The 14,041-nt window shown below is 43.0% G+C and overlaps 1 non-coding gene across 1 annotated transcript; it reads left to right on the forward strand.

Moving 5' to 3' along the window:
- The first annotated feature begins 2,495 nt into the window (after nt 1-2,495).
- Nucleotides 2,496-2,568, forward strand: trnak-cuu (transfer RNA lysine (anticodon CUU)). Its single transcript has one exon. It is a non-coding gene; the product is annotated as a tRNA-Lys (tRNA).
- Nucleotides 2,569-14,041: the final 11,473 nt, after the last annotated feature.

Raw genomic sequence — 14,041 nt, forward strand, 5'->3', positions numbered from 1 at the left:
GAATGCATTAGTATTATGAACATGGGCGATGAGAGGGAACTGGTATTGTGAGATATTTCTTTTATGCCAACATTGTTCATTGCAAATCTTAAAGAAGTAGGAAGAAAAAAAATCCAAACAGCTAAAATACAAGTACCTGTTGTTAGACTTGCCACTGACTCTCGTATTTTCCGAAATGCTCGAAGACCAAACATTGTTCCTTATTGTTCTGCTGTAAGTTCATGAATATATATGTAAAAATATTCCAATAGAATTGGATATATAACTTTATTGGTCAGGAACTTGACAGATGATAGTTTTATTTATTATCATAAAGAACTGAATAAACTGGAAGATGGATTTATAGCACTTTGGCATCTCTTGTTGCGAGTCTACACAATGGGACTTGGGCTGGTTGCTGCATATGAAGAGTTAATTCTGGCTGCATTGTACGTAGATGACACATTATTGTTAAAATATCATGAGGAAAATAATTAACAATTTGCAGAATTTAAGTATAAATTTGAAGATTATACGCTACCTGTTGAGACTGGCATAATCAGTGCCAAGTGTGGTATGGATGAAAGACGATAAATTTGTAACTTTGATGAACATTGTTCACCAAAGATGTTGATCTGGTGACAGACAGGGAAGTAAAATATTCAGACTGCAGCTTGCCATTGAGTATCTGATTGTAAATGCTGTAAATATTACAACATATAGCAATTATTTTTCCAGTTGCATATTTGCTGATACTGTAACTATTCATACAATTTCAATATGGTACAGACTGGACATTTGAACACATTAGATTTCAATAATTGTTGATCAATGGACAAACTTAGGGACTAGTTGAGAACATGAAACATCTGTGATTAGGAAGACATTGAATTAGAAAATGAAACAAGAACTAGTTAATTTCTTAACTCACAAACGATACAAGTTGATGTATTTGGTTTGTGGATTGTTACACTAACAAGCCAGTTGAAAAATTAAAACATTTCAAGCCCACACTTTATGGTAGATGGAATTCTGGTCTACCCTGGCCTCACAAATTGAGACATTACACAATTAAAATCGCCTCCCAAAAACATTGAACTTATGACCATTAATCAAGCTTGATTTTAGGCCTTTGCCTGTCTCACACTTTGGCAGTCCAGATAAATTACATTACTAGTCAAGCAACGTCACCATTCACCACTACACTCATGGACGTGTAATGAAAGGATGGATTGGTGAGCTCTAATTTGGTGGGCAGTTATGATGGAGACTGGAGGAACAGAGAAAAGAGTGTATGGTGAGGAAGATGATAATCAAGGAGATTATAGGCTGTGGGAGCAGGAAAGAACAGTAATTCACAAGAAAGATCGGTAAATATTTGAGAAAGATCACATTGTGTTGAATCGTTAGAATAAGATTAGAGGGATGATGACAGAACAAACTGGGGATATGGTATTTATTATCAGATCTGTGGAAGGAAATTTGCTCATAGTTTTGTTTGTGAACTACATGTGCATTTCCCTATCATTGACTCAGGCTACCTGGCAATTGAATAATACTCTTCGCCCGTGTTGCCCATCAGACTTAAAAGTGCACTTTAGGTGAAAAGCGACCAATGACCAGCCCTACTAAAATTTAGGAGCTGTATACATCATGCAGAAGTTGCTAATTTTCCATTTGTACTATCAATCAGAGGACAAATTTGGTTTTAGCAGTAGAAAGAATCTCCTATCTGTTCTATTGATAGGGATCCTCAGTTGCATTCAATTTGATGGATAGTGAAATCATTTGAATTTCATCTTTTAAGGAAGGTAGGACATCTGAGATGCAAGAGTGTCCTTCCCGTCCAAGAAATTGTGACTCTGTTTGCATTGGTTGTGTAAATGACTAATGGGAGAATCACAGGTTTGTTATTGGGCATCCGTGAAAGAAAAGATGACGTGAAAAAAGTGGGGAAATGGGATTGATGTATTGGCATAGTCTTGATGGGTTAATGACCTCCTTCTACATCATAAAGAAGTGTGAAATGGGATGAAGAGTCTCAGTGTCTAAAACCTGTTTATCTTCTCAGTTTTGATGAAAGGCCATGAATCTGAAATAACTAGCACAGCCTGCCAGACATACTGAGAATTTCCTGCATTTTTGGGTTGTTTTTTAATTCAAAAATTTGTACTGCTTTGGTTTTGTTCATCTTTTTCTTTTTGGTGGAGAATTGCAGGAAGTGTGGCCACATGGACTTGCCCATGGTACAGGGCACACACGTGCCACTAACGAATCTACATCTGCTGACCTGTACTGGAACTGTCAAAGCTCCCACTCCCTGAATGTTTAATCAGCTGCAGTGAGAAATTCAAGATGGAAATTGCGATGCATTCATTGACCACGCATGCTTCTTTAATTCTCATGCATTCTATTGTGCCTTCCACCTTGATCCACACTACAAGGACAACAAACGCCTGACCATTGATGCCAGGTGTCCAGCAACTAGAGTCATTTGCTCATCTAATTAGACACTGGCCTGGCTAGCTCAGTTGGTAGAGCATGGGACTCTTAATCCCAGGGTCATGGGTTCAAGCCCCACGTTGGGCATGAAGTATTTTGAGCAGGAACGGTAGTGTAGCAGTTAGCATAATGTTTTACAGTGCCAGCAACTCGGGTTCAAATCCAGCCACTGTCTGTAAGGAGTTTGTACGTTATCCCTGTGTCTGCATGGGTTTCCTCCGGGTGCTCCGGTTTCCTCCCACATTCCAAAGACATACGGGTTAGAAAGTTGTGGGCATGCTATGTTGGCATTGGAAGTGTGGCGACACTTGCAGGCTGCCCCCAGAACACTCTACACAAAAAGAAGCATTTCGCTATGTTTCGATGTACATGTGACTAATAAAGAAATCTTATCTTATCTTATGCAGGCCAACACTGGAATAATAGAGCAGAGACTCCTACACTGAACTGCTCAGGAGACACAGTGCAATGCACTCCAGAGAGGGGCTTCCTTTTCATTGGTTCCTGTTGTGGCCTGGACAACCTTGCTACAGTTTAGTGGAGACACAACTCCAGGCCACAGCAACAAATCAGTGTGGCAGGAAGGAGGAGAAAGAGAAGGAAAAGATGGACGAGATCAAAGGTGACAATGAGAAGCTCCTTCTGAACATGCTCTTTCAGATGGGTGGTTATTTGCAGTTTCAGACTGCTAATTTAACATCAACCTCTATGAGAGAATGAAACAATTCGTGGGAGCATGTAACTAGGCTTAAGCAATATTCAGGTTTGGACTAATAACAACAATAAACTAAGTATCTCTGCTATGCAGTGACATTATTGTTGCTGAAATACATTCCAAAGACATCCTGGGAATCACCGCCCACCAGAATGCAACAGAACAGAACTTTCTTCCTGACTTGGAAATATATTGCATCTCCAGGTCAAAGTTCTAAAAATCTATGACATAGAGCAAGGAAAAGAATGCAAATCAAAGGGAACACACAGAGCGGATTAGTTGGTGAGTTCGTCTGCTGTTTTATCATGATGGATAAATGTTATTGAAACATTAACTTGGTTTGAAATTTCGTTCTATCATTCTTCTCAAATGAGCATTAAATTTTATTCCAATTCATTTTTCATAATCTAATGTTTTTGAAAAAGTGGAGGCTAGCACTGTAATTTTTCCGGTGAAGATACTCCTACACTATTTTGAGGAAGGAGTTCTATGATTCAGATCCAGTGAAAATGAAGGACTGATGATATCCTGGATAAAAGCATTTCCCACTTGTATGGTCATGGGAGAAGAGGACCTCCAAGAATCCACAGCGATGACTTGCAAAATACAACAATTTTCTGTCAACATTTCAGATCTGAACTCAGACTCTTTTTTAGCTCTGCTCCTTCCTGGAATCTGTTATTGCATTATTCCCAGGAAATTCCTTGTGGTGAGGGTCTGCTGCTGACTGCCATTATCCTCCTCGCTTTAACAGGAAGTATTCTCACTCTTCAACCTCACATTCCCCACTGTCTCGGTAATAATGAGGCCTTCAGTAACCTGCCCTATTTATCCTCCTTAGTACTTAAGAATTAAGTTCAGCTTAATAATCTGTTTGGATAAATCGGTAGACCCTTTCTTGAGCTTTTGCTAATAATAATTAAGTACATACTTCCTTGGTGACATTAAGAAAATATTCTTGCCTGTCACTGCAAGAGGCAATTTTAACTAAACAACTGGTTGCAAAACTGATTGTTGGATTTGTAATGCTGATTTTATGCTCCACCCAATTTTACGCTCCATTAAAATCAACTTTGGGTAGGATGTATGAAACCACACTTCACCTGTTCCCATGACTTTTCCACCCACTTAGTCAGTTAACATTAACCATGCCCTAATGATCTAAATATTCCTATATCTCAGCTGTTCTAGTGCAATCATTGCACTAAAATCACAAGGAGTGATCAGGTGCTTTTGAGGCGAGAAGGCTGAGAAACCAAGATGGCTTCTATAGCAGCTTGCTCCTGGCTGGGAGCTGCTTTGGGCTGCATTGCTACAGTTTGTGTCAGGGTAGTGTGTTCCCATCTCCTCTATGTTACTTGTCTGGTGCTCTGAAGGGAAAAGAACATAAGAAAGTAAGAAATAGGAGCAGGACTAGTTCAATTGACCCCTTATACCTGATCCACTGCTCAGTAAGATTATATTTGATCTTTTACCTCAGTGCTATTTTCCTGCATTCCCTTAATTCTTAACAATTCCCTTAATACTTAACCATCTATCAAACTGTTTTGAGTATTATCAGTGACCAAGCTTCCAAGCCAACAAGTCTAGAGAATTCCAAAGGTTCTCTTCCCTCTGGGAGAAGAGTTTTTTTTCCTCTCTGCACTGACTGGCAGGGTCTTATTTTGAGACTGTGATTCCTGCTTCTAGGTAACCCATCTAGGGAAAACATTAACTCTGCATCTCCCTGTCAAGCCCTTTAAGAAGGTACTTGCCGTGAGCTACTGCCTGTGGAATGATAGATACCTTCAACATTCTTCCAATTACAACCATTTCCACAGGCCCAGGGACGGTGTACACATGATTGGTTGAGACTGGGCATCCTAGTAATAACCATCAGATGTTGAAAATCCAGATGTTGCTCCCATGGCAATATGATTTCAGCATCCTCATCATTTTACTCGGTCAACACCAACCTATTCCAACTCCCAATAAGTTGCTGTGATTGATCTGTAGGAAATAAGGGCTCATCAGAATGAGTAATCATACGTTTTTGGGGAATAACAACCAAGGGTGTGGAAGCCTATAGTTGTGAGTTACCATGGCAATGTAGAGGCATTCAGATGGAGTCAATTTATCAATCCTGCCATCTTCTATTGGAAGAATTCTTCCTCCATGGATGCTCATCAGAAATCAGTTGTCTGATCTCCAAAATTTCATACCTTGTCCCCTGCATTTTGCAAGTAATCGGCTAAGCTCTCCATTTGATGGTGTACCTTTGAGGGCAGCACATTGGCATAAAAAGTAGAGGCACTGTCTCATATCCCTAGTGACCTGGGTTGAAACCTGATCCGTGGTGGTGTGGAGTTTGCACATTTTCCCTGTGACTGCATGGGTTTCCCCAGGGTGCTCCAGTTTTCTCCTACATCTCAAAGAAGTGCACTCTGGGGGTTGTTGATGGAATGTGGGGTAAATGAAATGAGATTAGTGTAGGATTAGTGTAAATAGACGTTGATGCCCAGTGTGGACTCAGTGGGGCTGTGCTGTATGACTCTAAAGCAACGTATGTTTGATCCAGGGAAGTAAGAGCATGTAGCATGTCCTGTTTAGCATCTGTTGCCTGAGATTAGGCATCATCTTGTCCTGTAAGAGCGAGTAAGGTCTAAATTATTGTCAAAGAATGTATTTGGGTGCTATTCCTACCATGGTTGAACAACGTGTGAAGAGTGAAATAGTGAGATATGGGTGTAAGGTTTGCAGCAATAATGCAGTGGAGCTAATGGGGAAGTGGGGCAGGCACGGTAGTGCAGCGGTTAGTGTAACGCTTTACAGCACCAGCGACCTGGGTTCAAATCTGGCCACTGTCTGTAAGGAGTTTGTACGTTCTCCGCATGTCTGGTTGGGTTGGTTTCCTCCCACATTCCAAAGATGTAAGGGTTAGGAAGTTGTGGGCATGTTATGTTGGCGCTGGAAGAGTGGCGACACTTGCGGGCTGCCCCCAGAACACTCTACGCAAAAGATGCATTTCACTGTGTGTTTCGATGTACATGTGACTAATAAAGATACCTTATATCCCTTATATCTTAATGGATTTGCATTCAGAAATGTAACTGATAGAAATTGTTTGGAGAATGAGTAATGGTGTTGTGGTGAGTTGTGCAGAGTCTGAAACTAGTTATTGGGAACTGCCATTTGATGATGTGTTCGTTATCCTTAATTACTCATGTGAGATTATTGAACCTTTTGCAAAACTACATGCAGATTCTTGGGATTTAACCTCTGCTGCTGCCTGGTACAAATATTTGCTTCCATTGCCTGTACTCCATGTGTCTGGAGCACCTGGTGAAATCCTTTGGATACCAGACATGTCTCCAACTTTGCTTCTCCTCCACCGAGGTTTCCACTGAAACACTGGAATCCTGATCTCTCCCATGTATTGCTGTTTCAACAACTTGACAGGCCTGTTTCTGTTGTAAGATACCTGGAAGCATCCTAAACAGTGCAAGCTGACTTTAGGCCATGCTAGGCACATGTAATATTGGAATACTTACACAGGCATGCAGCCAATTAACAGCACAGTAGTAGCAATCCTCTAAGTCAGCAAGCAATATGAAATCACAATTGCAGTCAGCGGGTAAGGGTCATTAATACATCACAGTCCTTGTACCCATAGCCAGTGGCTTTGTGCCTGTTGTATCTCTGAGGAACCGTCAATGATTGCCACAATGATCTTGTCCTCCAAAGAAGACAAAGGCGACACAAGAATCTTCATGCTCACTTAATTCTGGGAATGGTTGTGTTTCATAATTCCAGGTCTAGCTTTGCACATGCACTTGAAGTGTAACAGCTTGCGTTATGTGCAGCAATGGTCCTAAGTGTGAAGTACCTCATGTTTTAACATTTGTGTTATGAGAAGGTCCAAAAAGAAAATGGAAGGAAAATTAACATGCTCTCAACGCACTAAATTACTGAAATTATTCCGAATACAGCAGACAATTTCCAGTTGTACATCCTCAACTAGCATAAGAATTTTTTTCCTGCTGAGTTCTGATTCTCCAAGGGAGATATTGTCTCCATTCATCTGGTATCAGCTTTGAGCTCACAGGCCAGAACCAGCGGAGGCTGAAACTTCTTAAGTGCCAGAAGGGAGAACTTGGGGGAAATCCCAACATGATTTTCATGGAGATAATCAGTGCAATGACCTTTTTATATTGCTATAATAAAGCATTAAAATAATGAGGAGACCCAACATTTGATAAATATCTTCTTTACTTCAAAAAACATCTCCTCACCAGGAATATTCCTCCTTTCCCTCTCCTGTCCACCCATAATCTCCCTGATTCAAGCTGGTAGTTTGATGTCTGGTTTACGTTCTCGACTATAAGCACCGGTACCATCCTCAGTGGGAAGGAAGTAAATAATCTGGTTTTCGTTTGATTGACCATTCCAGCTCCTTACAAAAGCAACATTGAAAAGCAAAAAAACTGAAGCTTCTGGAATTCCAAGTTAAGAATGGGGAAAGCTGGAAAAGTACAGAAAATACTGGAATGAATTATTCCCTGGCAAATTACCAACTGACCGGTGCAGAAAATAACGGGTTAGCTGATTTGATTATTCCTACTCAGTGAGTGAATGTGATATCCTGCTTAATGATGCAAGAGCACTTTCACAACAAGGCAATAAATGGAAAGGAACAGAGTGGCTTTTGTGAGTTGATCCGGGTAATTTATATCTCTTAACTAATGTTATAAAAATTTCCTGTCACTGGAAGCTTGATGCACCCAAATTGGTTGCCACATTCTCTACAATGCAACAGAGGCAACACATTGAAAAAACTCCATTGGTTGTGGAGTGATTTGGGTCATCATGTGGTAGTGAAAGCTTCAATACTTCATTTTCCCCTCACTCCCCTATATTCACGGAGTGAGGAGTGGGAAGAAGTTGTGCTGCAATCCTGGTGGATTAGCCATTATCAGCTGCATGTAAAATTTATGACCCAAGAAATGAGCTGCTGGAGTAACTCAGTGGGTCAGACGTCATCCATGGAGGGAAATGGGCAGTCGATATTTCGGGTCGAGACCCTTCATCTGGATTGAAATAGTTGAGGAGAGATAGCCAGTATAAAGAGTTGAGGGGAAGGGGTGAAGAGATGAGGGGGTGGGGTAGGGCAAGAACTGGCAAGTGATAGGTAGATCCAGATGCAGAGGGGTTGATTGGCAGATGGGGTTAGGTGGGGGAGGGAAGGGTGGAGGCTGGGAGGTGATAAGTGGGCTGCAGATTATGGGATCTGATAAGGGAGGAAGATGAACAGTGGAACCAAATAAGAGAGGGATGGTGGGCAGATGGGAGCAGCGGAGAAAGAGGACCCAGTGGGAGGAGCGTGCGGGTGAGGGGTAGATGGAGCAGATGGGGGAGGGGAAAGTGGGTGATTGTGGGCTGGGGGAAGTGGGGTGGAAAGAAGGATATGTATGAGAGGCCCTGGGTAGATTAGGAGAGAGAAACTGACAGAGGGGTAGCAGGTTACCTGAAATTGGCACTCAACCCCTCCTCACTTGGATCCACCTATCGCTTGCCAGCTCTTGTCCCGCCCCTCCCCCTCACCTCTTTGTAAGGATCTTGACCCAAACCATGACTGTCCCTTTCCCTCCGCAGATGCTACCTGATCTGCTGTGTTCTTCCAGCAGCTTTGAATTGAATTGAATTTGAATTGGTTTATTATTGTCACTTGTACCAAGGTACAGGGTAAAACTTGTCTTGCATACCGTTCATACAGATCAATTCATTACACAGTGCATCAAGGTAGTACAAGGTAAGAAAAATAATAGAATACAGAATAAAATGTAACAGCTACAGAGAAATTGCAGTGCAAGTAAACTGTCTGCAGTTACGGGCAGAGCAGTTGCCATACCAAGCTGTGATGCATCCGGATAGGATGCTTTTTATAGTGCATCAATAAAAATTGATGCCAATGAACATGCCAAATTTCTTTAGCGTCCTGAGGAAGTAGAGGCACTGGTGAGCTTTCTTGGCCATGGCGTCGACGTGGTTGGATCAGGACAGGCTACCAGTGATGTTTACTTCAAGGAACTTGAAACTCTCAATCCTCTCGACCTCAGCACCGTTGATGTAGACAGGAGCATGTGCACCACCCCCCTTCCTGAAGTTAATGACCAGCTCTTTTGTTTTGCTGACATTGAGGGAAAGGTTGTTGTCATGATACCATGTCACTAAACTCTCTATCTCCTTCCTGTACTCCGATTCATTGTTATTTCTTTGCTGCAGATTTCAGCATCTGTAGTCTCTTGTGTCTCAAATTTGTGACCCACCTCATTATCATGATGGAAGTGTCTAGCCAGTAATGTTGCTGTGTATTGCATTGGAACATATCCACAGGGTGCAATACCACTGGTTGGAGATTGTTGAGCAGGGGAAGTGGTCATGGCCTCCAACCACTGCTGGCTGTCATTTCATACTTTTAGGAAGCTTGGTGGGAGCCATGGTGTAACAGGACAGGGGCAGATCTGGAGGTAATAATGGATGGTGCAGGGAGGAGGAGAGAGGTCCTATATGCATTAGGACCCAGGAAATTGTACAGTTCCATCATGAAGCACTGGTGGGATAAGTTTTCACACAAGGTCAATACCAAGAGTAAATCACCAAGGACACAGGAGTAATGCTAAGAAGGCTTTGAAAGTCATTTTCCAGTTGTTATACCAGTGCCCTTATATACTGCTCTATGCTATGAACCTGCCATTATCCCTTGCCAACAGTCTCTACCTATCATGGTTCTGATCTAACTTTCTTATGCGTCACCTCGCCCTTATATATTTACCATTACTCCAACTCTCAACCCACATTTCACAGTTTATGTACACAGCCAGCTGTTAACACATCACGCAGCCAATATGCGCACTTCCCTCTCTTTTACAGAAAAAAAGTGAAACACAATTGCCATCAGCAGCAGCAGACTGGTGATCAATAATGGCCATTTGCTTGCTTCGTGTCTGAGGTACAATGTATCTAAAGACCAAGGCTTTCCAATGATCTTCTCTCTGAGATCTGTAGCAAGCAGAGCTGCAGTCTCACAGCTTTAACTACCTTACTCTGATTATGGCATTTAAAGTTATAGTGGTCCTCCAACTCATTCCGGGCAGCTGCAGCAAATATCAGCCACTTTTCCCATTTGTGGTACAACACCCTTGCATTTACCTGTCTTATAATCAAACCTCAACAAAGCTGCAAACCATTTAGTATCTCTTCACAAAGGACTGCAAAGGTGATGCGGGTCATAAGTTGGGGAGTGAGGTTTGGCGGTCATTCTGTCTGGTGAAAAGTCCAGGTCTAATGTATGTGGATTACACAGTACTTGGATTCAGGTGGTTCAATGTGACAGGACTGGTTGTAAATCAGGCTGACATGAGGACTGACATCAACAATTGCCTTTCTCTGTATTTTCTGCAGGCAAGCACAACTAACATGGCCCCATATTTACTATTTTACCACATATCCTTACAACGTAGAAGGAGGCCATTTCACCCGTTGTATTTATACTAGCTCACAGTGCAATTGCACTCCACTCTAATTTTCTTTGTAACCTATTCTCGCCACATATCCATCATTGCCCCTAGATTCTACCACTCACTTGCACACTAGGGGCAATTTATGGTCGTCAGTTTACAGTGTCTCATCCCCCCATGTCTTTGTAATGTGGGAGGAAAGTGGAGGAAGGGAGGAAACCCACACGGTGACAGGGAGAAAATGCAGGCTCCACACAGACAGCACCCGAGGTCAGGATTGAACCTACATCACTGGAGCTGTGAGAGAACAGCACTACCAGCTGTGTCACTGTGCTGCCCAAAGCTTTATTTGCAAAATGGAACCCACTGTGCCCCCCAAAATGGTGCCATATGGCCCAGTTTCACAGATGTTTCCATTCCTCATGTGTTTTCGAACCTTCAGTTTGACCTGTGAAGTAACCACGTGCGTGTCTGATTGCTGTAACCAGCTGAACCCCTGCCATTTGAGGAGACCATGTGCATCCAGCAGCCTGGAGATCTGCTCTTCCTTCACTCCTGCCGCTAAATTTTCTATTCTCTGTCAGCTTTCTGCATTACAAAGCTGTTTTACTTCCTGTTGCACATTGTGCAAGGGACAGCAACGGGGATTTCCCCAGCATCTCGGACTGGTTAAAAGCAAAACTCTTTGACTCCACTTCCAGGGTACAGGCTTCCAAAGAATTCATCTCACTGCCTCCAGTAGTTGGAGGAAACCCAATTGCCATGAGAATGTCAGTAAGTTTCTATTCAAACCACATTATTCAAAACAAAATTCGACTTAATTATAATTGTTTGCAAAGTGCATTAGGATATCCTGAGGCATTTAAAAACAAGCTTTTCTTCTTTCCGTTCTGCATGTTTTTTTCACTTATAACCTTATCTCCTGCCTTGACCAGAATAGAATGAGGCAGATTGGGACAGAATATCGTTATCTTGATTGGTGGAAAAAAAGTCCCCAAGACACGGTACAAGCTGAGACATGTGATGGGTGGGTTGTTTCCATTGCTTTATTGTTCTGCCTTTTGTAAACCCAAAGGTATTTTTCTTTGACGGGTGATTTTTTTTCTCCTATTATCATTCTCTCTGCTGGTAATCATTTACAGCACAGAGCATGAGAATAAATTTGTCAGATTAACACATTTTACAATTATTCAAACTCACCATGACTTGCGAACTGGTTTATCCTGTCCACCGCAGGGGAGGACTCTCACTCAAACAGTGCTGGAGTGCTATATCACAGTCAGTTTCTATGTGGCACTAGAGACTGCAGATGCTGGGATCTGGAGCAAGAAAAGCAAGCTGCTGGAGGAACTCAGTGGGTCAGGCATCATCGGTGGAAGGAAATGGGACAGTTAACATTTTGGCTTCTGCCCTCTTCCTTTCCAGTCATGATGAAGGGTCTTGGCCCGAAACGTCGACTGTTTATTTCCCTGCATAGATGCTGCCTGACCTGCTGAGTTCCTCCAGCACTTTCTGTGTATTGCTCCAGATTTCAGCAGCTGCAGAATTTCATGTGTCTCCAATTGATATTTTGGGCTGAAACCCTGCATCTGGACTGAAGAAAGTAGAGGGAAGGATAACCAGTATAAAGAGCTGAGGGCGAGGGGTTGCAAGCGTTTAAGTGGATCCAGGTGAGGCGGGGTGGAATGGCAGTTGGAGTCAGTTGGGGGAGGGGAGTCTTTGTCATGCAGTCAACTCATAGTTACCTGTTCAACTGGAATGACATTGTTGTGTGTCCCATTTAAAGGTGGTTGTTTGATGGTTATTTCATTGCCTCATTTTGCCATTTATCATCCATAACCCAAGGCAGTTTCTACTATTTATCATGACCAGTGATATCTCACTGAGCTTAATTGTCCAATGCATTCACCGGCATTTCACTCTTTTCAGCTCCAAACAGTTGGAGTTGTTCTTTCCTCAGCAATCCAGTGATATTCCAGCTATCCACTTGCTGGTCCATCGCTGGAGTGCTTGGAGCGATATCCCAGTCTTTGCATTGATGGGTGGCCACTGCTAGATCCAAGATCCAATGAGATACTTCAGCAGAAACAAAGGACTGCAGATGCTGGGATCTAGATGAAAAACACGATGATGCTGGAGGAACTCAGCAGGCCAGGCAGCATCCGTGGAGAAAAGCAGGCGGTCAACATATCGGGTCAGGACCCTTCTTCAGGACTGAAGATGGGAAAAGGGGAAGCCCAATATATAGGAGGGAAAAGCAGAGCAGTGATAGGTGGACAAAAGAGGGGAGGCGGGGTGGGCACAAGGTGGTGATAGGTAGATTCAGGTAAGAGATAGTGATAGGCAGGTGTGGGGAAGGAGGGGAGAGCAGATCCACCAGGGGATGGTCAAAGGTAAGGAGAGAGAAAAAAAAGAGGCTAGGAAAGGGAAGAAGAGAAGAAGCATGCTGGTGGGGGGGGGGTGGTTTGTGGGGAAGGGGGGTGGGAATTACCTAAAGTGGGAGAATTAAATGTTCATGCCATTAGGCTGCAAGGTTCCAAGACGGAAAATGAGGTGCTGTTCCTCCAGTTTGCACTTGGAATTCTCCTGGCAGTGGAGGAGGCCGAGGACTGTCATATCAGTGATAGTGTGGGAGGGGAAGTTGAAGTGACAGGCAACGGGGAGATGCAGGTCGCGGTTACGGACGGAGTGCAGGTGTTCTGCGAAACGATCACCTAGTCTGCATTAGCTCTCACCAGTGTAGAGGAGGCCATACCTGTATTTCAGCAGACCTGGACCCACTGAATAGTGGAATGCCTCAGCATGTCCCTGGGAATCCCGTTCTTCAGCTCATTCTGGGACTCACATGGGAGTGGTGTTCTGCGAAACAACATTTAATTTTAATAGGTTAATATTTCACATTATGGTTTGCACTATACAGATCAGCAGAAATCAGCATCCATTTCAGTCAGGGGCTTTGCATGCTGGGGTGGCAGGAAGGTGCAATGCATGAAGGCAAGAGATGGTAAGACTTGTCCTCTGCTCCTGCCCCTGATCAGTGTGTCTGACCTATCTGTTGTGGGATGGAAGCTGTCCAATCCAGGAGAGAAAGGGTGTGCTGTGTCAACAGAGATCAGGCCACCTTTACCCACTCAGGCCCCCGATGATCTGCAGATATCACTTCGCCGAAAGAAACACACAGTTTATTTCTCATCTTAAGACCACTGACAATATCATCTGCCGTTTTGTATTGACTCTGCTTTTACTTTCAAATTGTTTGTTTCACAGCTTCTGAATGTCACTGGCAAGGCTAGCATTTACTGCTTGGTTCCTAATTGACCTTGACGAGATGGTGGTGTGCCATCTTTTT

This window comes from Pristis pectinata, chromosome 22, assembly GCF_009764475.1.
Source record: "Pristis pectinata isolate sPriPec2 chromosome 22, sPriPec2.1.pri, whole genome shotgun sequence".
In the NCBI taxonomy this organism is placed as follows: Eukaryota; Metazoa; Chordata; class Chondrichthyes; order Rhinopristiformes; family Pristidae; genus Pristis; species Pristis pectinata.